Source organism: Odocoileus virginianus, chromosome 12 (genome assembly GCF_023699985.2).
Source record: "Odocoileus virginianus isolate 20LAN1187 ecotype Illinois chromosome 12, Ovbor_1.2, whole genome shotgun sequence".
Taxonomy (NCBI): Eukaryota; Metazoa; Chordata; class Mammalia; order Artiodactyla; family Cervidae; genus Odocoileus; species Odocoileus virginianus.
Window position 1 is genome coordinate 51,107,552 of NC_069685.1, and position 20,776 is coordinate 51,128,327.

Sequence of the window (20,776 nt, forward strand, 5' to 3'; positions counted from 1 at the left end):
GACCACATTATGGTGTTCTGTGTAAGAGTGGTTAAAGGACTTTGCATGCAGGAACAACACGATTGTATTCTGGCCACACTATGGGGAGTGAATTTTTTGGGTGGTGAGCAAGATGAAAGACGGGGGTGTGAGTTGAGGATGCTACAGCAGTCAGGCGGAGGGTTGTGAAGACTGGGGTAGAAGCCACAGAAGAAATGCCAGGGAAGGAATGATTCAGGGGTGTTTTAGAAGCAGAGCCGGTTTAGAAGACCTGGCAGGCTGGCTGCAGGTGGGGCTTACAAGCAGGAAGAGTCCTGGAAGACTCTGAGGTTTCAGGCTTGAGCAACAGGAGAGAGGAGAGAACATGAATCTGCTCTGGACATATGGAATCCAAGGAACCCATGAGACAGCCAAGGAAGATGGCCAGTAGCAAGCAGCCAGGAGGGACTGGAGCTGAGGCACATGGCTTGGAATCAGCATCGCGGTGCTGAACTACCTAAGTCCACAGGGTTGTTCAGGGACAATGGACAGCGTTGACCACAGGGTCCTGATCAGGACCCTTCAGGAGAGAAAACATCCAAGGGCTGGGTGACAATAAGCACCCTACTGAGGAATGGCCAGAAGGGCGGGAAAAGCAGCAGGAGTTTGTGGCATCGCAGACGGAAGCCAGAGATGAGTCTCAAGGAGGGAGCAGGTCAGAGTTTCAACTGTCAAGAGGACTCAGTCAGAAGAACAGTAAATGCGCTGTGTCTGTTTTTACAATTTGGTGTTCCCCACCAAACTGCCCCTAACAGCAGTCCGCTGACACCTGGCCCCAAGAAGGGTAGCCAGAGCCGCCAAACAGCAGGGAAATCTTTGTCATGCTAACGTTACCTTCAGTTGTATAACAGATTTTTTTCAACATCATGTCTGTTCCCAGATCTTCAAGCATAATGGACATCCCAGGAAAGGCTGGTTTTGAGCTGCGTGGCAGGTCCCTTAACACACACCTGCAAACTCCAGGGAGGGCTCAGGTTTGTTTATATACCAAGAGTAAGGAGCAAGAGAATAAAAACACAGGAGCTACCAGAAACCCAGGGGAGGGGAGGGCCTCTGGAGAATCCGAGGAAAGCTAAGGACCTTTATTCCAGAAAAATGCACATACACACAAGGTCATAAAACTTTAGTATATGATTTGGGGAAGGTTCAGGGGCACATATGAGAATGTCACTCTTAGTATTAACAGAATAATGCAGTGGTTACAGCCATATAAATTTCTGAGATCTTCTTCATCATAATTTCCTAATTTTTTTTTTTTTTTTTTTTGGCTGTGCCATGGAGCATGTGGGATCTTAGTTCCCCAACCAGGGATCAAACCCATGTTCTCTGAAGTGGAAGCAGAGTCCTAACCACTGGACCACCAGGCAAGTTCCCCCAATTAGTATTTTTAACAAACAAGCAGTAATCAGTTTTAGTTGGGGAAAAAAAAAGGAATAATGGTATTTACTCTTCAGCAGAAAAAAAAAAAAAAAGTTTAAAAAAAAACAAACACAAGATGGGATTCTCCTTACTAACAGCCCTCAAACTAAAAAACGAGAGCTGAAAAGAATCTTCCAGCACATTCTGCACTGGAGAAGCAAAGGACGTCCATGGGAGAAGGCCCAACCAAGGGTCTCTCCCATTGCATGGGCCCAACACGGGGAGCAGGGGAGACCCAAGGTACTGTGGGAAGGTGCGGGGCACAAGGCCAGCTCGACGGTACACGCCTAAGGAAGCCTGATGCCGCCCAGGACCGGACAGCACCCTCCAGCAGGGACCAAGTGCAGAGACTTTTAAGGTAGAGCAGGCAAAATTCTGATCAAGGGTGAGGGGCCAGGCTCAGCTTCAGGGATAGACCAAGCAAGAGAAGCTTCCTGACAGGGCCTTCACTGCAGGTGGCCCGCAGCAGGTGGCCAAGCATATCTGCATGCCCACACTCCAAGACTTCTGCCCCTCCGTGAAGGAGACTTCACAGAGTGGGGTCTACAGTCTGTGAGCTGCAGATTCCATCCAGAGGCTCTGGCTCCCATGTGGAAGACACAGCTGCCTCAGAGGAAGCTGCTCTTCTCAGATACAAGAAATCCTGGGGCTGAGGAAAGGGTTGGGGGTGGGAGGGCAAGCAGCAGGGAGCCATGGCCCGGAGGGTTGGCAAATGCAGGGTCTGTGGCTAACAGCCAACTTCTCTATTGGGACTCTGGGGAAAACCTTCTGCCCACTGGCCTGGCTTACAGGTCATCTCCCTCAATGCTCCCGAGTGATAGCATCGTCTTAAAGCTAGCACAGCAACCTGGAGAACTTTTGTTACTAACAACCCAGAAGTGCCACAGTCAGGCTGACTGATGTGAGCAGGAGGGGGAAGAAAATCTGCCTACAGGGAGTACGGGTCTTCTCAGGAGTGGCAAAAAGTGAAAAGGTGATTTAAGCCCAAGAGACATACAGACGTCTTGTCCCATGTAGTGTCTACCATAGGGTGTGGCCAAATTAAAAAACCAAAACAAAACAGGTAACAGGAACCTCACCTGACACACCAAAACACAGTCAATACTGAATACAGGTGTCTTATGAGTGACAAGACACAGGAAGGGTACCCTGTTGGCAGGGATCAGGCAGACCCACACTGAACTGAACATTTTCAGAGGAAGAGTGAACTAAACAGCATGAACTGAGAACCTCACAGGTTGTGCTACTGCCCTGATCAAAGTTCCGGAGGCAAAACCACTTGGGTTGTCTCTGTGTTCATATGATCCAGAAGACAAGCGAGATTCAGGAACACCTCATAAGATACACGATGAGCCTGAAAAACGTCCAGCAAAACTGAGAAAATGCACTTTAACTTCGTCTCTGCTACATAAAACCACTTAATAATATGTGTGTTACGACTTAAGTGCAGTATATATAGTACTTCCTCAACCACGCCTGATAGAAGGGAAAAAAAACGTTCCTACATCTTGGCCTGAACATTCCAAAACATCATTCCACTGAGGAAATGCACCCGGGATTATAAGTAAGCATCTTATTCACCTAGTCTCATGCCCACACGATAACTCAACCCGTCAATGCTTAATTCCTCAGGCAAGTCTACCAAGCCGGTGCCCTGTTTCAAATACCGTGCAGATTCTACTTCGTAAAACCTCAACTTTTCCCCCCAGCTTCCTAAACACTAATCTCTCCGGAGTAAATTCACGCCGTAAACACACCCAAGGCTTTGTTTTATACAGATTTCAACCCGCTGGTCCCAAGAGAGGTTGCTTTCCCTTCTAGATCCAAGCGAGGCCAAATACTGCCATCTGGGGTCACGGCTTCCTCTCGCTGCTGCCGCCGCCGCGGAGCGGACTTGCTGGGTTCCGGATTCCCCGCGCCGGCCCGAGCCTCGTACCCCTTCCTGTCTCCGTCTGCCCACGGCGGGCGGCAGGCGCGCGGCGCCCAGACAAAAGCTCGGGCCGTCGGGCCCACGGGCCCCGGGCCGCCCACCCTCCGGGCCGCGGGCGTCCTCCAGCCCAGAGGCCGAGGGTCCCGGTGCAACTTTGCAAACAGAAAGGAAGGAGGCGCCGTCGGCCGCAGGTCCGGGTGCGCCCGGGGCGGCCGGCACGCGCGTGGGCCGCGGGCGAGGGCGCGAGGGGAGGGCGAGGCGCGCCCGGCCGCCCGTGCCCGCAACTTGCCCGCGGGCTGTGGCCCGCGCCCCTCAGGGCCCGCCCGACGGCGAGGCCCACATTGTCCCCGCGGCACGACCGGCCACCCTCACGCACGGACGCTCGCACACGCCCCCTGCCCCGGCCGGCTGCGGGGCCCGCGGCGCCCGGGCGGCCGCCGGCCTGCCGCGCTCCTCCACGCCCCGCTCGGGCCCGGCCCTGGCAGCTCCGCCGGCGGCGACTGCAAAACTTTCTCCTCATCGTGGCGGCGGCGGCGTCGCGGCCGCCCGGGGCGCGTCAGTCGGTCGGTCGGGAGGTCGAACGGGCGGGTGGCGGGTCCCTCCCTCAACCCCACCCCGGGCCACCGACCTGGTCCGGCTCCGATTCATAGTCGTCGTCCTCGGCGCTCACGGACATGGCCATGGCTCATGGTGGGCCCAGGCTCGCGCGCGCTGACATGGCTGGAGCGGCGCCGCCGCCGCCGCCGCCCGCCCGGAGCAGGCTCGGCTCGCCCTGGCTCGGGCTCGGGCTCGGGCTCGGGCTCGGGCTCCCGCTGCCGCGAGGAGGGAGCCGCGCCGCGCGCTTCACACGCCCGCGCGGGAGGGGGCGGAGAGGGGCCGGCGGGGGGAGGGCCGGGGCGCTCATGCATATGCATGAGGCGAGCCAGGAAGGGGCTGGCCCCCCGGGCCGGCGGGCCAATGGCGCGGCCCCGGCGTTCGGGCCGCACACAAAGGGAGCCCGGCCTGCGGTGACATGGGGGCGGGCCCGCCGAGGGCGGCCCCTCGCGATCGGAGCTGGGGGACTGGGGCTGCGTGGGGGCGTGCCCCGCGCCCCGCCCGGCCCGCGCGTCGCGGGATGCACATGGGTGGCTGCACGCCGCGCGTCTCTAACAGGAAATGCACGCCCGACCTGGGGTGGGGTCTTTTGTGTGGTCCTGCAGGGTGTCTTACAGGAGCCCCGGGGTGCATGGGCCGCGGGGAACGGCCCTGCACGCGACACCGGGGACGGGTCCCTGTGTCCCCGGCCGCGGGCACACGTACTCTCGGGTCTGCACAAGCTCTGAGATCACGACCTGATATGCCTGCGAACCCGGGAGTCCCGTACCCTCTTCGGGCCCGCTGGCCTGGGTACAGTCTAGGGAGCCAGTTCTGCAAGACGCCGTCAGTTCGGTTAGGCTGGTCCCCTGACGTTGCCCTCAGGTTTGCCTTTCCAGGTCGCGAGGGAGTCAGCGTAAAATGCGGCATGGTGGTACAGGCGGGAGCTGTACCACTCGGGCGGTTGCCAGACAGAACACTATGAATGCACTCTGCCCTGAGGTGGGCGCCCTACTGTCTTGGACAGGACCTCACCCACACCCCGCCCTTTCGTGAGGGGCCCAAGGATGGCTCTCGGAAGGGGTGAGGGCAGGCCAGAATCCAGTCTCTTAGAAGCCTTGCAGTGCCTGAAGGTGTGGGTTTCTAAATTCTTAAACTGGAAACATTCCTAACGCTTACTCCTAAAGCAGCCCACTCCTGTAGAAAACTGTTACTGGAAATCCAGATTGAGATTGATTTTAAAAAAAAAGAAAAAAGTCTACGGGGCACTTAAGCCAGCAGTCCTTACTCTGAAGGAAGAGCTCAGTGACCATTAGCTAGAGTGAGCAATTCTGTTATAAGCATCAACCACAGCTAAACTCAAGCTAAGGACCAGACTGACTTAGCTAGGTAGCTGGCATACTCATCATCTAATTAGGAATGTCCAAGGTGACACTAAACATGTATACATGCACCAGTTTCTTCATCTGTAATGTGGGAGGGTTTGCCCAATCAAGGAATCTGAGGCTTTCCCAAGAAAAAGCTCGTTAGCTGTGAAACCAGGTGACCAGTTCTGCAGTGTTGTCCAACTGTTATTCATGCCCAGGCCATGGGCCATGAAATCCACTCTGAGAACAGAAGGGACCCACAGGCAGGTCACGCCCTGGACTTTCAAGGAAGGCAAAATGAGTGATGGAGGTAAAACTCAAGACGTTTCTATCAGGGAGTCGGCTGGAGTGGATAAACAGGGATGTCAGTTTTACTGAGTGGATTTTAAACTCTGAAATTTATACAACCATTGACACTTATGGGGGGAAAAAAATCCCAGCCAACTTACTCTTTACTGAAACATACCTTTTCTGAATTACCTTTCTCCCTTCTTACATTTTTCACAATTCACTCAAGGTTAACAACAAAAACTTGTCGTTTTTGAAAAGAATACTCCCCCCTCCATCTCAGTCCACCCCCCAAAGTCTCAGCCTTTATAAAACTATCTTGTCTGGATTAAAGTCTCTATCTGATGGAGTCCATGAACTCTCAGGGGCCACTCAACCTAGTAGGAAGTCCCTTAAAGAAAGAGGAGGGGCTGGGGAAAAAAAAAAAAGCGAAATCATGCTTTCACTTCACTGTAATTGGTCAAAACTGCCAGGATACAGAGACATACAAATAACACAATACATTAAGAGAGAGGTATGGAAACAGGACTTTTTCTCAAAGGTTTTTCTCATTACCTAGCAGGAGTACAAGATTATTTAGACCTGTCTTTGGGCTGTTTTCTTTTGAGAATTCGCAAAAGCTCACTTCTGTATTTAAGGAAGTAAAAAGACAGCTCTCATTTATCATGGTTCAAAGAAGAGAAAGGGAAAGTGTTAATGAACAGAAGCTGCAGCTAACACAAAACTTCCTTCCGTCACATCATTTCTGAGCTAAAAGGGGCCTCACCAGACACCACCATCCCTGACTTCACAGGTAAGGCAAGCCCAGAGAAAAGATAAGGAAGCCCAGAGAAAATTGGAAAGTAGCTCTGAAGCCCAGGATTCCTTATAAAACACCATCCAGAGACCCCCTCTAGGGGTCCAGGCAATAACAGGAGCTAATGTTTACTAAGCATGATTGAAGGGCTAGATCCCATGCTAAGTGTGGTGTAGATATATCTCATTTATTCTTTTAGACAGCCCCATGAGGTATGTTCTACCATCCACCCATTTCACAGATGAGGAAACTGAGATACATGGCTGCTAGGAAGTGAAACAACCTGGATTTGAACCTATAAGCAGCTGGAGCCTGCAGTCTGGGCTGTTAATCACACAGCACAAATGCCAGAATCAAAAAAGGAGGATGTCATGTGAGACCAGTGTAATAATCCAAGCGAAATACTCAAGATTTATGTGGAAAATTAACTGTTCCTTACTAAATTTTGCAAATTCTGTGTTCTCAGTTCAAATTCAATTTCAGGACAGGTAGGTATGGTTTTGGTAACCAGACTGCTGCCTGATGGATCCGTGGAGGTTGATGTGGAAGGAGGAAGCCAGGACTAAGATATGACAATGTGGTGGGTCCTCTCCAAATTCTAACAAGGCTCATGCCAGCAGCCACTGCCCTAACACCTCTTACAAATTCCTCTTCTGACACTTGCAAAGAGCCTCTTAGCATTTATACCTCCTTGATCAAAACTTCCTTTAACTAACTGGTACACAAAACTACCCAGCGTTTCTTTTCTATTAATAGTGTACTGGGCTATATACAAAATATATTATTTACTTGCCCAGAATCACCACCTTAAAATTTAGCATTTATATGGTGCCTTAGGCTCGTCCTTTCTCCCTTTCGACCTCCTCCTCCAGGGACCCTAAGAACTGAACGGTCTCCCAGCTCCACTTAGCCAAGGTTTACTTTCTTAGAAAGAGTTCCCCAAAGCTGATGCCACCAGGGCAACCGGTGCTTGCCCTGAGCCAGGAGGGTCCAAAATTTTCACTAAGTGAGGAAGAAATAAATAAAAACAGATGGAAGCCAAGCCTGCCTCGGTCACAGGCGTCACCCAGTTCTTCGCTTTCTCTGAATGTCATTTAATTTTCTGGCCTGCCTATTAGATCATGAGACTTTAGGAGTGATCCCAGTCTGCCCAGAGATTTTGCGCAGACTTAGCCATCTGAGGGCACTGCAGGCTGTCCCAGGGCAGAGACGGGCAGTGACCTAAGGCAGAAGGAAGAGGACAGCTGTCCCCTCCAGTCCTTTATATCCTCACGCCCAGGACCAGGAAGAAAGGGACAGATTGAATAAATGCCCCCTGGACTCTGGGCGCCCTAGGGGAGGGTCTCTCTGGCATGTGGCCCATTTCCTTGTATCCATGTCACAAAGGGCATGGCTAAACTTGGAAACATTCTTTTCCAGAGGATCAGGACAGGGAAAGAGAATGCATTTCCTGTGTCCAGGCCAGTAACTGGCTGGCACACTCCTGAACCAAGGGACACCATCTGTAAACATGCCCCTAAGGAAGGAACAAAAATGACTTGGGAGGGTTGCTTCCTAACATACACAATAATGTATGTTTAATAAGCAATAGAGAATGCATGCTTCAGTTATTTTACTATTATTTTACCATTTGTCTCTCTGTTCTTCGATGGGTTTTTCCCCATTCACAGCCCAAGAAGAAGGTCTTTTGGAGAGTTATTTTTATAATAAAACATAAATAAGAAAAATTTTTGCATCGTGTCACATAGCAATTTAGGACTAATTTCAGAGCTGCCTGGATAAAACTATGGTTCAAAGAGTGACTGTATGACAGACCAAGGGCTGCACTGATTTTGGTTAAGGAAATTACTAATGTTAATTGCTTTTTATTTTGCCCCTGGAGAATCATTCCACAAGCATTTAAAACCCACATATATCTGTCAGGTGGCTCCTTTAAAGAGACCAAGCTTTCTCTTAAATAGAGTTCCTCTCCTAATACTGTCTCCTTACATTACAAAGATCAACCAATAAATATTTACATTCACTGGAAGATTTGTGACTGCACAGGATTTTTTTTTTTAATTAACTAATTTAACAGGTGACTAGCACTGATCTGAGACATGTTTCCTGCCATCCATCCCATTTCCAACTCAGTCACTGACCTTAGAAAGTTACTTCCCTTCTCCATTCATTTCCCTACACAAATCCAGGTTAAGGCTGAGCGCTCAGACAATTCAGACAATGGATTCACTTTGCAATCCCACCTCCCAGCCCAGAAAATAGGGACTAAAAGTACATAAAATGCTAGCATAATTTGGGCCTACAACCAGGACTTTTTATTATTATTTTTATTATTTTTTTGCCAAACTACTTGGTATGTGGGATCTTGATTCCCCAACCAGGGACTGAACCTGCATGCTTGCAGTGAAAGCATGGAGTCCTAACTACTGGATCACCAAGGAATTCCCTCATACAGAACTTTTGTAATTTTCTTTTTCCCCTGTCTACTTTGCATGTAGGATTTTAATTCCCTAACCGGAAATCAAACCCCTGCCCCCTGCAATGGAAGCACTGAGTCCTAACCACTGGACCACCAGGGAAGACCCCAAATATTTTTCTTAACAAGACCAAATCTCACCCTTGGTTTCTTTCTGAGTCAGAGCACCCTTCACTGTCCATCCCACCATCCTTCAAAGAAAGACCTTTGAAGATCAGGTTATAAAAACTTAAAAAGAGCAAATACAAAGCTTACTCAAAATGGAACGATAAAGCAGTAAAGAGGCAAAATAGGAGTAAAATTAGCAGCTCTGTTCACAATGGTCAAATGGTAGAAACAAATCAAATTCTGTCCATCGATGAAAGGTAAACAAAATGTGGTCTATCCATACAACGGCATGTATTCAGCCATAAAAAGGAATGAAGCAGTGACACAAGCTACAATGTGTTGAATCTTGAAAACATTCCAAGTGAAACACACCATATAGTATGATTCCATATATATAAAATGTCCAGAATAGAAAAATCCACAGGGACCAAAAGCCAACTCATGATTGCCAGGGGCTGGGTGGGGATGCGAGAGGAGAATGGGAAATGATGCCCTAATAGGCATGGGGTTTCTTTGGGGAGTGATGAAAAAATATCCTGGGGTTTAGAAAGAGGTGATGCTTACACAACACTGTGAAAATACTAAATGTCACTGAATTGATACTTCAAAATGGCTAATTTTATGCTAATTGAATTTTACTTCAATTTTAAAAAGTATGTATTAGGGAGTTTTGGATGGGCATGTACACACTGCTATATTTAAAATGGATAACCAACAAGGTCCTACTGTACAGCACAGGGCACTCTGCTAAGTGTTTTGTGGCAGCCTGGACGGGAAGGGGGTTTGGAGGAGAACGGATACATATTTATGTATGGCTGAGTCCCTTTGCTGTCCACCTGAAACTACCATAAGATTGTTAATCAACTATACTCCAATATAAAAAGTTTTTAGAAAGTGTATCTGTATATACACACACATGTGTTTGTGTATATATGTATATATACAATATTTGTATATATATTATATATATCTGAATTTATATACAATACAAATATTTGTGTATATAAATACACACACACACACACACACACATAATTTTTTTTCATCAGTTATCATTTAAGAGTGATCTTAGTTCCTGTCCCTGAAAGGTAACCTGGTTAGGAAATGTAGCCCCCTCAGCCCTGGAGCAGGTTGAAATTTACCAAACCAAGGTGATAGTTGAATCATCTCCTAAATGAGCTGCTAACAGTCACCGTGGGGGTCTGATAGGCTTTGACAGCACTTGAAAGCCTTTCACTTAAGGGCACCTAACAAATGCGAATACACACTGGTAGGTGCCGCTGGGAGTAGGGATGGGGGAACAGACACACACACACACACACACTCTCTCACACACATACTCTGGCTGCCTTCTTCACGTATATTCTTGCTTTCCTTTAAAAATGGCTCAGCTCCAGCAGGCCAATTTGCCTCTACAAGCCCCTTGGATCTATGAAAATCCATGAGTTTACCAAGACACTCAAAATAGAAAAAGTCTGACAAAACTCATCTGTCACCATTTGAAGCAACCATAACACCAACTCCTTGGTTTGAGATTGGTGTTTAAAGGGGAAGAATTAAGCACGTGTGCAGCAACAGCCTTGTCAGGAGTATATTCAAGGGAAGTATATTCAAGGGAAGCTCCCATTGATGAGGGAAAAATGCAGAAAAAAGCCAGCTAGTGCATAAAGGAGGGATGATAAGTCATTTATCGAAAAGATTCATCTTCTTTTTTTTGGGCTGTGTGTGGGATCTCAGTTCCCAACCAAGGATGGAACCCATGGTACCCTGCAGTGAAGCATAGAGTCTTAACTCTATGTGACTATGTCCCTGGACTGCCAGGGAAGTCCCAGAGGTTCATTTCCATCTTCTGAGAAAATTACTGATACAGGAAAACTGTTGTTGAAATCATCAGTGAGTGGTAAATGGAAGCAAGGGTCTAACGTATTCCCTTCCAAATTATTCTCTGGAGCAAAGAGGGATAAGCATAATTGAATGATGAGGGAATAATCAGACCACCATTGCTTTAATCCACTACATATGATATTTAACTTCAATCTAACCAAACCTTTAGACCTAATTTCTAATTTACAGAAATTACAAGAGATAACGAAAAAGCTAAATATCACCACAAGGAAGCAATCAGACAAATGCATAAAGTGAGATATTCTTCAGGACATGGTTTCATCTTCTCTACCAATCAATATTCTGAGAAAGGTCAAGATTAAAAGAAAATTAAGAACAGATTCCGGGAGTGGATCCTGATTTGAACAAAGTAGCTGTGAAAGATAATTTATATGACCCAGTCTCAGGAAGAATTGTCAGTTTTGCTAGGTATAATGTTATTTCAAGAATGGAGAAAAATATTATTTTTCAGGGATGCAAACCTAAGTATTGAGGGATGGAATGACATGATGTCTGTAATACTCTAAAGAATACTTCAACATAAAAAATAAAGTTAGTTGAAAAACAACATACCCATTAGGAAGGCTATTATGAAAAACAAACAAACAAACGAACAGAAAATAACAATAGCCAGGATGTGGAGAAACTGGGACCCCTTGTGCACTGTTGATAGGAATGTAAATCGATGCAGTCACTGTGGAAAACAGTATGGCAGCCCCTCCAAAAATTAAAACATAATTATTCTATGATTCCAGCAATTCATTTCTAGGTATGTACCCTAAAGAACTGAAAATAAGGATTTGAAAAGATGTTTACTCACCTCTGTTCACAGCAGCATTATTTATAACAGCCAAAGGTGGAAGCAACCCAAGTACTCATCAACAGATAAATGGGTAAATAAAATGTATATACATACAATGGAAAACCATTCAGATCTAAAAAGGAAAGAGATTCTGGCACATGCTACAGCATGGATGAATCCTGAAGACATGCTAAGTGAAAGGAGCCAGTCACAAAAAGACAAATACTGTATGATTCCACTTATACATGGTATCTAGAAGAGTCAAATTCACAGAAATAAAAAAAGTAGAACATGGGGGAATGGGGATTTAGTCTTTAAGGGATTAAGAGTTCCAGTTTCAGATGATGAAAAAGTTCTGGAGACGGACGGTGGTGATGGTTAACAACAATGTGAATGTACTCAATGCCACCCAAAATACACTCAAAGTGCCACTCAAGTACACCCAAAAATAGCTAAAATAGTCAATCTTATGCTGTCTCTTTCCCACAATCCAAAGAAATGTGATAAAAGATACAACAAAAAGATGGACCTAGAGATTACCATACTAAGGGAAGAAAGTCAGAGAGACAAAAATTCACCTGATATCACTTATATGTGGAACTTAAAACATGATACAAATGCACTTATTTACAAAACAGAAATAGACTCACAGACATAGAAAATCTTATGGTTACCAAAAGGGAAAGGAGTGGGGAGAGATAAATTAGGAATTTGGAATTAGCAGATACAAACTACTACATATAAGTAAACAACAAGGTCTTACTGTATAGCACAGGGAACTATATTCAATATCATGCAATAACCTATAATGGAAAAAAATCTGAAAAATGTATAACATTTACTATACAAAAATTAACCACTCTGCTATACACCAGAAACTAACACAACATTGTAAATCAATTATACTTCAATTTTAAAAAATAAACTAATAAGTAAAAAGAAATAAAAGAACACCCTCCCCCAGAAGAATCAATCAACTGGGTACACTCAAACCAACAAGTTTCCCCAGATCAGTCCCCAACACAACCCTTCCTGCCATCTTGTCCCATAAATATTAGCTAAGAGAGAAATCAATTTAAATGCCCCCTCCCAAAATCATTCTTTTAAGGGAGATTATCTCTGAATTCTTGCAACATGCTTTGCTGTTTAGTCATTTACATTCATTGACGAAAGTGAGTGACTTAAAGCAGGTTTTACCAGAGCTTTCACTTTCTACCTATTTTCTTTGTATATAATTAAAGTTCCCCTTGTCCCAACAAATGAACTTCCCCTTCCCCCTTTTGTAACAGGAAGCAAACTTAAATAAAGCAAATATTTCACCTGTATTCAGTTAACTGTGCCCCTTTTTTCTCTAGATCATCTAAGTTTGGGGAGCAGATTATCTGACAACATCACTTGGTCGCACACACATCCGTCTTCCTGATAAAGCCAGATTAGATATGCAGGGGTTAGGGGGAGGAGGGTGCTGTCACAACTTACTCCCAAAGTCAATGATCAAGTATCCTCCTTTGAAACAGGAAATATATAATGCCATTTGATAAAAAAAAAGAAAAGCCTGAAGGACAGACCACTGTTCTAGAAATAAAACCATGATAATGGCAAGCAATCACTTACAGTGCCAGCCAGGCCTTCTAATTACTCCACCAAAGGCAGGAAAGCCCTCGATATCTCAATTGCTTTCCAAGAATTTGTCTTTGGCATTATTAACACAGACAGTCGAGCAGGTTATCAGACTAAGAAAGAAATCCTGGGCTGCAGACTTTAATTACAGGTTATTTCAGCTGATCGCTGTCTTAAAGTTTCAATAAAATGATACTGTTGATGGCTGAAAAGTTCCAGGTGAGATAAGATCTTTTTAAGTCCAAGAGGATGAAGGGAGATGCCTAAATATGAGGGATAAAAGGGTCCAGGGAAGACCAAGAGCCCTTCTTGGTGCTCTTCTATTCACCATTCTTTTATTGGCTGCAACTGGGACACACCAATTAAAGGAAGGAGAGAGGCTTACTTTCACTAGCGTGACTCTGAGGCATCTGGAGAGCAGGTGAAAGACAGCAAGGAGACTGAACTGACTGACTACAACTTCACCTTCTAGAAGCTCTGGGGAAACCTTGCTATCAAAGTTCATGCATTCACTGAACATTTTCTGGGACCAATCTTGCATGACAGGATACAAAAAAGGATGAGAAAAAAATTAATAAGATGAGCTCCGGTCTCAAGAAGCTAATGGAAGCTTAAGACAGATATGCAACAAAATGCAGAGCATAGGGACTTCCCTAGTGGTTAAGAATTGGCCTTGAAATTGCAGGGGACATGGGTTCTCTGGTCCAAGAAGATCCAACAGGCCTCAAGGCAACGAAGCCCATGTACCACAGCCCCTGAGTCCTTGCGCCTGGAGCCTGTGCTCCGCAACAAAGAGTAGTTCTGCTCGCCACAACTAGAGAGAGCCAGTGCCCAGCAAAAAAGACCCAGCACAGCCAAAAATAAATAAATTTTAAAAAAATGCAGAGTAGAATGTGGATGTCCAGCAGAAGGAGAAAACGGGAAGTCTGTCTATCAGTCAGGATCTTAGCAGGAAATGAAATGGCATCCTGGCACCCTCCCACCAGGTCACGGAGAGGAGTTGAACAGAGGCTCAACTTACAGAGCATCGGTGGGGTCAACTAAAAAAGGTAGGGGGCTCTGATGGGATCCCAGTCATATAGTTCAGGGATTACGGATTCTGGAATCAGAGATCACATATCTGGTCAGAGACCTGGGGTCTCAGCTTGTAAGAAACAGTGGCATTCTTTGACCATCAATGGGATTTTTCTCTTGCTGATGTTGGAGGCAACATTATCCAGAATGAGCAGACCATCTCTTGTGAGAATTCTGTGATCAGGGGTTTTTGCTGCCTGCGCTCCTGGGAACCTGCTGGCCTCCAAATGCCACAGATGACTTAGCTGTTACTTAGGGAAGCCCTGGGGACTCTAGGTGGATGTCCCGGATTGTCCACTTGCTGCTCATGCCTCTCCGCCCTATGGCCCCTGCTGCCGGTCTCCTAGCTGCCTGTTCCTAATCTCCAAGGCTGCTCTCATGAGGCTTCTTCCAGCACGTTCTAAGGCAAGTTACCCTTCCACTCATAGGCCTAGGGTTCCTCCCTCCAGTGGAGTGCAGAAGGCATAAAGAAACAGTTCCTTAAACCACCAGCCCCCTTGCAGGAAATGCCAGCTGCGACTACCTCCGCGAAATTGAGCCATTCAGGCCCTTGCCCGAGATCGAGTTTTTGCACCAGCAAAATCATGTAGAGACGGGGACTGTCTCTAAACTAATCACTCCCTTCTGACCCAGCTCCTCTAGTGTCTTCTATTTCTGCCTTCTAGTTGGGCAGATTCGGGATTATTATTTACTAACTAACAGAACTATGAAAAAGCCTAATTGCTATCACTGATGGAAGGGCTACTATGGAGGTATTTTGCAGACAGCCCCTCACAGCAACCTTGTAGGAAAGCGCTATGAGCCCCTTTCACAGGTGAGTAAACTAAGGCTCAGACTGTCCCATGACCACACAGTAAGCGGCAGTGCCAGGGGTCAATCTCCAGGTGCACCTGACCCCAGAGCTCACCCTCGTTGTGCATGAGAATTACCTGTGAAGCATTTAGCAAGTGCAGATTCCCAGGACCCACCAACACCTAATGAATCAGAGTGTCTCAGGGGAGCACAGGAAACAACTTAGGGAAAAAAATGTTTCCCAGGTAAAGCAGATGTCACCAGCCTGAGCACAGGTCCTTATGAGGCCAAACGGCCTTTACAGGAAATGATCTGGCCCTGAGCAGGCAACAATAAATAGCAGGCATTATCCTCCTCCTCAACTGTACACCATCAACTTAATTACTCAGGGGAAACAGGAGCTGGGAGCAGGGCAGTGGGAACAGGAAGTAAATGGGGGCCTCTTTTAATGCCTTATGTGACTATCCTTCCGGGAAAGGCTGCGTGTGTGACGCTCCCGGGGGGACCCCAGACTTACCAGGCCTCCCAGATCTAAATGACCAAGTATGGAGGAAGGGGAAGAGAAATAGAGCAGAACTGAGCACGACACAGACATCAGGTGTGTGGGTGTGTGTCTGTGTGTCTGTTTGTCTGTCTTCCTCCCGTGGTTCCGGTGACGTCACCGTAAGGAAGCCGATCCACTAACTGCTATAGAGGGCTGTCCCCATGTCCCCGTCAGGGTTCTTGCTAGTACGCTCTGTAGCCTCTCTGCTCCTCCACTCCAGAAAAATTGACAATAACTGAAATTCAAGAGGCAGCCTGGTTTGGCCACTAGAGATTAAGAAGCAAATGCATCAACGTGTTCTCTTTCCAGGAAAACCGTGGCTTCGTCTCACCTCCTTCCTTGGTTTCCTTTTCTGGGAACCAACCTGCAGCCTGGCTGGGTAGAAGCATCTGGCTGCTGCGAGGAAGGTCAACATGCTAATAAGGCTGAGGTCAGAAGCCGGGCCTCAAAGTAGTTCAGTCTCCTCGGTTTGGTTCTAAGGTCACAGACAGGCCTCTCCCCCTCCAAATCCTACCACTTGGTCATCAAAGGAAGTGGCCAGAGTATAGACGGATCAAAACAAATCCATCACCACTGGTGAAAACAGCCAATGGGATGGGGTGGGGGTGGGGTATGGTGACCGAGGGTGATTCAGTAGCATCTCTGATTTGAAAGACGCCACATCAGAAATGACCTCACAGCACCTAATCAGTTCCAGAAAGGGACTTTGTTCTCCAGGAGGCAAGGTGGGAGATCAAAGCATTTCTTGCTAATCATCATTTAGCATTAATTATTTAAGAAACCTGAGCCAGACCCGGACCACTCCCGACTTTGCATCCTGACAGCCTCAATGAGCACCCTTGATCTTTCAAGCCAACCTGCATCAAATTGGGAGGAAGCCGACTGCAAACCTGGGAATGGAGAGACCTGGGCGGCCCAGGCAGTGAGTCGTTTACTTACTTCTTCCTTTCCTGTTAACTTTTTAACCCCAACAGCCAGGAAACGCATAAATACAGCACCCGGCCTCCCCTCCCCCTGTCCCTGCCCTCCGCCACGGCTCATAGAGTTCCTCAGGCGCAGGGACAAATCTGGAGATGAACACCTTAGATTCATAAGCTGTGTGGCCTCAGACTTACCAGCATACCTCTCTGAATCTCCAGTTTCAGATGCATCATGAAGATAATCCTATCCTACCAGCCTCGTTTTAAGAATTCAGTAAGACCTCAGAACTGTTGCATACATTTAAAAGGAATACACGGGTGTTTGGTTATACCAGAAATATTTATTTCTAGAGTTGAAGGGGGAATCATGATATTCATTATTATATGATTTATTCCTTTTTGTATAATGTGTAATACATGTTATGGGCTAAACTGTGTCCTCAAATCCATATGTTGAAGTCTGACCCCAGCACCTCAGAATGTGACTGTATTTGAAAATAGGTCTTTTTTCTTTTTTTTAATTTGGCTGCACCAGGTCTTATTTACAGCACAAGGGATCTTCACTCTTTCATGGCAGCATGGACTTTTTTAAAAAATTGCAGCATGCAGGATCTAGTTCCCTGGCCAGGGATGGAACTGGGCCCCCTGCAGTGGAAGTGTGGAGTCTTAACCACTGTGCCACCAGGGAAGTCCCTAGAGATAGGTCTTTAATGAGATAATAACAAAGTTAAAATGGCATCATTTGGATGGACTCGAATTCAGTATAAATGGTGTTCTTATAAGAAGAGATTAGAACACACACAAAAGGAAGACCAAGTGAAAACGCAGAGACAACGGCCACCTATAACCCAAGGAGAGAATCCTCAGAAGAAATAAATCCTGCCAACTGACATCTTGATCTCAGACTTCTGGCTTCCAGAAAGGTGAGAAAACTAATTTTCCTGTCATTTCAGCCACTCAGTCTGGGGTATTTTGTTATGCTGGCCCTTGCAAACTCATACAATTAACTTCAAATAATTCATAGGAAAAAAACAGGAATGGCTCTAATGAAAAAGACAGGCAATATGAGACTTCCATGGTATCCAGTGGTTAAGATTCTGAGCTTCCAATGCAGGGGGCATGGGTTCGCTCTCTGGTCAGGGAACTAAGATCCCGTATGCTGTGTGGCACAGCCGAAAATTTTTTTAACTAAAAAAAAAAGATAGGCAATAGGTGTTGGGTGAAGATGTGGAGAAATTGGAACTCTTGTAACTGAAGAGGGGAATACAAAATGCTGTAGCCACTTTGGGAAATAGTCTGGCAGTTCCTCAAAAACTTCAACATACAGTTACCATCTGGTAAGCCAACTGCATGCCTAGGTTTCTACCCAAGAGAAATGAAAACATAACTTCACATAAAAACCTGTACATAAATTATTCATAGCATCATCAATCACAATAGCCAAAAGGGAGAAAGAGCACAAATGCCCATGGACAGATGAACAGATAAACGGACTGTGGTCCACTCATACAATGGAATATTCTCCAACCCTATAAAGGTATGAAATATTGATAGATGTACAACTGAGATGAACCTTGGAAACATTCTGCTAAGTGAAAGTAGTCACAAAAGGCCACATACTGTACAATTCTATTTATATGAAATGTCCGGAGTAGGCAAATCCATAGAGACAGAAAGTTTCCAGGGGTTGGGGGAAGGGGAACTGACTGCTGATGGAGTTTCTTCTAAGGGGTATGAAAATGTTCTAAAATGAAGATTGTGGTTGTGAGGATGGTTCCACAACTCTGAATATTTTCAGTATACTAAAGACATTTAACTATACACTTTAAGTGGGAAAACCATAAATTATGGGAGTCTTATTTATTATGAGATTAAAAAAAAGAAAAGAAAAGCCTGCTACCATGAGCGCTGTTAAACGTCCAAGGCTCTTATTCTCCCTCCCACCCACTCTTTCCCAACCAGCCTAAGGGCTGCAGTTTCTCCTACTCATGTTGACACCAGCCACGCCATATAGTCCCATGCTGATAAACCAGTCCTCCAAGGAAAAAGCTGAGGGTCTCCAGCACAGAAGACAGGGCACATTTATGGTCCTGAAGGGATCTCCAGAGAGGCTGGTCTAAACACCTCCATTAATTCTGAGATTACAGTGAGCAATGTCAAGTGGGTTCCTTTAAAAGCCCATGTTCTACAAACCCCAATCCATCCCATGAAGCAATTCCTCCACCATGAGGGAAGTGGGCAGCAAGGCAAAGCCACGGTTTCCTCTACAGGTTCAAAGCAACCACGGGGCCTGGCTGGGCTACTTCAAGGTGTTGTGTCTGCAAGTACAGTCTGTGGTCTGACAAATGACATTTATATTTTTGCCCATTTAGGGAAAGTCAGTTCTGAAACCCCACACATGTCCACAGATTGGGGAGCTAAAGGTAGAAGATGTGGAGGCAAATCCTTTTCAATTCTATGGCCACTTCGGTTCCCACTAAGCTTCAGAGAGAATCAGAATTCAACACCCAGAAGGAACTGGGTGCCTTCTCTCCATTAACAAGTCCACATTTAGAAAGATAATCAAAGATAATAAAAAAGGTGAACAGGATAACCCAGAACAGCAATGTCCAACAGAAATACAATGTGAGCCACATAAGTACTTGAAGCCACTCTTTAAAAGATAAAAAGAAACAGGTGAAATGAGTATTAATAATCCATTTTGTTTAATGGATTATCGGGCTTCCCGATAATCTTTACCATCTTCACAGATGGTAAAGAATCTGCCTGTAATGCAGGAGACCAGGGTTTGATTCCTGGGAAAGGAAGATTCCCTGGAGGAGGGCATGGCAACCCACTCCAGTATTTTTGCCTGGAGAATTCCATGGACAGAGGAGCCTGGCAGGCTACAGTCCATGGGATCACAAAGAGTCGGACACAATTGAGTGACTAACACACAAATATGATCATTTCAACGAGGGTTGCCAGATTCAGCAAATAAAAATACAGCCATATTACATTTCGGAAAAGAAGAAAAACTTTTTTTTTAGCATAAGTATATCCCATGTAATATATGGGACATATTAAACTAAAAAACTGTTTAATTGTTTGAAAATCTGAAGCTCAAATTTAAATGAGTGTCCTTTTTAAAATCTGGCAACCCTAATTTCAACATGCAATCAATATAAGTTGTATTGTGCATTGTTCTTTTTTATATTGTCTTTAAAATCTGTTACGTATATTATACTGGCAGCACCTCTTAATTTAAGCTTGCTTCATCTGAAGTGCTCAATACCCACACACGGCTCATGGCCTTTTGGACAGTACAGATCGAGAAAGTTCTAGAAAGTTCCTGTCAGTGTTTTTTATAACAGTAAAAAATCAGAAATTAGCAAAATACCCATTAACAGGAAGGCTGCTTAGGTTACAACTAACATTTAGAGAATTTACCGTGAGTCAGCCCTCGCCCTGTGGATTCTGCATGCGTTAGTTTTAGTCCTCACAATGACTATTCAAAGTAGATACCGGTATAACACCTTTCTACAAACGAGGAAGTAAGGTTCTTGGAACTCATATAACTTGCTCAAGAAAGTGAGCAAGACAAGACAGACTGATGATAGATGAATGGGTTCATATATATATATATCCCACCCTAGATACACCAAAATGTCATTGGTTTTCTCTGGACGGTGGACACTGGGGCAGGTATTGGTTGAAAGTTAGGTCTCCGCTGTCAATCAGACCTCTTTGCATCCTCGGCTCTGCCAAGTAACCTAACAAGTAACTTCGCCTTTTTAAGCCTCAGTTTCCCCATCTGTAAAACAAATCATAGATGTCTATCCACAGGATTGTGGGAGTCTAAATAAAACAGGGCATGTAGAGGACTAAGCAAGGCAACCTGCCCCTGGTAAGTTCTCAGTGACATCACTTCTGCTGTTCTCAGCATCTTTGTCCATTCCTGTTTGATTAGATTTTTCATAGACAGCATCAACCCTTCTTGTGTTTTTGGTTTTTTGGTCACACTGCAAGGCATGCAGGATATTAATTCTCTGACCAGGGATTGAACCTGTGCCCCCTGCAGTGGAAGCACAGAGTCCTAACCACTGGACTTCCAGGGAATTCCCAAGCATCCATTTAGAAAGAGAAAATAAGTTAACTTTGAAAAGAGGAGAAAACAGAGATTTCC

At 45.8% G+C, this 20,776-nt stretch overlaps 1 protein-coding gene across 11 annotated transcripts in view; it reads right to left on the bottom strand.

The window, feature by feature from the left end:
- The window catches only part of KDM2B (lysine demethylase 2B), a 114,191-nt gene that overhangs the window by 21,726 nt on the left and 71,689 nt on the right, over nt 1–20,776 (bottom strand). The window lies entirely within an intron of this gene.